The sequence below is a fragment of the Echinops telfairi genome, unplaced genomic scaffold, assembly GCF_000313985.2.
Source record: "Echinops telfairi isolate 266 unplaced genomic scaffold, ASM31398v2 ScPeMD7_7424;HRSCAF=8462, whole genome shotgun sequence".
Taxonomy (NCBI): domain Eukaryota; kingdom Metazoa; phylum Chordata; class Mammalia; order Afrosoricida; family Tenrecidae; genus Echinops; species Echinops telfairi.
Window position 1 is genome coordinate 46,073,267 of NW_022111324.1, and position 3,004 is coordinate 46,076,270.

Here is a 3,004-nt window from a genome sequence, read left to right on the forward strand (position 1 = left end):
GAAGGAGAGAAGATGCTCTGTGTCTGACCTTGAAGGTGGAGCCGCCAAGGAAGGCAGTGGCCTTAGAAGCTGAGACACAGAATCCAAGTCTTCCCCCCAAAGCCTCCAGAGACGAACCCTGCCAATATCTTACTACAGACAAGTGCCTTAGGTCCCTAGTGCTGCCACGATCAAATCTACAAGTGGACGGCTTCAGCACAAGGTTCCAAACTTATCTGGTCTACTGCCCCCTTTTCAGGAAAAAAAAAAAAAAAAAAAGACTTAGCCTGCACCGCCCACTCCGGTAATTAAAAATGCTTGTCCTGTAGCCCACAATCCAGGGTGAAGGTGCCCGCTCTGTAGCCCCCCTGGATCGATCCAGCACCCCCCAGGAGACGCTCTCACACTGCTTTAGAGAATGAGCAATTCTTTTCTCGCAGGCCCAGAGACTGAACGTCCAAGTTGGGGCCTGGGCTGTCTCCGTTCCTTCTGAGAACCTCTCCCCTGGCTGCTGGTCTCTCCCCTGACAGTCCTCTCACGTCATCAGCCTCCCCTGTGCATCTCAGCATCTGCCCTGCTCCTTGCCCAACTCAGAAGCCATTAGATCAGTGGTTCTCCACCTTCCTAATGCCGCGACCCTTTAATGCAGTTCCTTATATGGTGGTGACCCCCAACCATAAAATTATTTCCATTGCTACTCTTCACTGTAATTCCGCTACTGTTATGAATCGTCATGTAAAGATCTGATATGCAGGCTGTATTTTCATTTTTACAAATTGAACATAATTGAAGCATAGTGATTAATCACAAAGCAGTATGTCATTATAGAGTGTGAAATATTTATTTCTAATGACAAATAAATGAAATTTTGTCCTGAAGCATGGTGTAGCATGGGTAAGTCTTCACCCCGGGTATTCATACATGGGCATATCTGCATGTGGGTGGACCCACCAAGAGACGCATAGAGGAGCTGTCAGTGTCTCAGTTACTAAGACCATCAGAGATATGTGTTTTCCGATGGTCTTAGGCGACCCCTGTGAAAGGGTCATTTGCCGCCCAAAGGGGTCACGACCCACAGGTTGGGAACTGCTGCCTTAGGTTAGGGAGCGACCCTGCTCTGGAATGCTTCCTTAACACAACAAAAATCTGGTACGCTTCCTTAACAACAAAAGAAAATCTATCCAAACCCGGTCCTGTTTCCTGCTGAGGGGCCAGGACCCCAACACGTGTCTTGTGGGCACACGATTCAATCCATAACAGCCAGCAAGCCTTCTGACCCCAGGGCTGTAAGATAATCAATCCGCCACGCTAACTGTGTGGCACCTTGTTACAGCAGCAAGAGGAAACCAATACACTCCCAGCCCTTTTGGAGTCCCGGGACACCGTGGTGCAGCCCAGTCTCCGTGTTAGCACCAGACCTCCTCGTAGCCCCCGCAGAATCTCTGCCCCCACCGTTAACTCCAACAGAGCGTCCATGGCCCAGAGGTGCCACGTGTGACTGAGAACGTGCTCCCTCGAGGTGGATGCAGGGAGAAGGCTTGTCCAGCCAGGTGTGGCTCTGCCAGGTACCCTTGTCCAAGGAACCACCTAGCGGCCAGCAGCAGCCAGCCGCCCTGGCCCCATGGACCAGGGCGGTCATCTTCTCCCTCGCCATGGTTTCCTTCGGTTTGCTGAGGCCCATCCACATTGTACGCAGTGTGCAAAATGCTGAAGCCCGGCTGGTTCTGGTGCCCACCCCTGCTTCATCCCAGTGCTCCCTACCCAGCATGCAGTGAGCGGCCAGCGGTGGCTCTGCCTGCCTCCTGACCCTCACTGTAGACCTGACTCAGCTACCCCGTCCTCACCGAGCCTCAGCGTCCACACTCCTAATCAGCCTTAGGGGTGGATGGTGACCGCAGGGGGAGCCTGGCCGCCATTGGGAATGGGTGGTACAAACTGTTAACGGGCTCAGTTTAAGACTTCCTAGAGGTGCCTTGGAAGAAAGGCCTGGCGATCTACTTCCAAAACGCAGCCACTGAACACCCCTCCACCCCAGAGCAGAGTTCTACTGTGGCACACAGGGTATCACCCTGAACCAGAACCTAGGCCACGCGACTGCTTTACTGGCAGGACAGGGACACCCCCTGAGGCTCCCCGGCTCCAGGCCAGAAGAAGCCTAGCGAGGGCTTTCCAGACCCGGGGGAGGAAGGGCGGGCAGGCCCGGGGAGGAGGAGGGGAGGAGGAGCAGAGCCGTAGCTGGGAGGGGGAGGCCCGGGGTTTCCTTCCAGCCTCTGGTCTCACTGGCTTCCAATGACATCCTGGTCCCCTCTGGGGGGACTCGGGGAGGAAAGGAAGCGTCTGGCCACAGGGCTAGCCCTTGTAAGGCCATGGCTGTGGCGTCAGGGGCCGCCAGCTCTGTGCGGATGGCCGTCAGCCAGGCTGCTCTGCCCTATCTGGGGAGCGAGGAGACAACGCGGGCAAGTGACAAGGTCCAGCCGTCTGCCTTCCCAGCTCCCCTTCCCCACACAGGCCCTCCCTGGACTGCTCAAGGGCCCCTCCCACTCCACATCGCTCTCCCACCCTCAGCTGAGGCCCACCAGCTGCCCCAGGACCTCGTTCTGAGAGACAGCAGGGCCGGGGGCTGAGAGGCCAGAGCAGAGAAAAGAGGGGAGACAGGGGGTAAGTAATCATGCCTCACATTTCTGCCACCAATAAGCCTCTCGCCGTCCAAGTCTGTGGCTTGGAGGCAGTGCAAACCCAAACCCCTTGTCACTGAGCCCATTCTGAGGGCTAGCGACCCTTTACAGGACAGACGGCCCGTCTCACCCCCAGGAACAGCTGGGGCTGGGTTCCCACCATTTCCACTTGGTGAGCAGCCAACGCCTTTCAAAATCCTGCCACCAGGACTCCTCAGAGAAAGAGTCTCCAGACACACTGGTCCAGGCCACCATTGCCTCACCTGTGAAGCGGGGCTGGCTAATCATAGCGCTGACCTCAGAGGGCTGCTGTGGGGACGAGATGGGGTGATGAAGGGCTTAGCAGACAC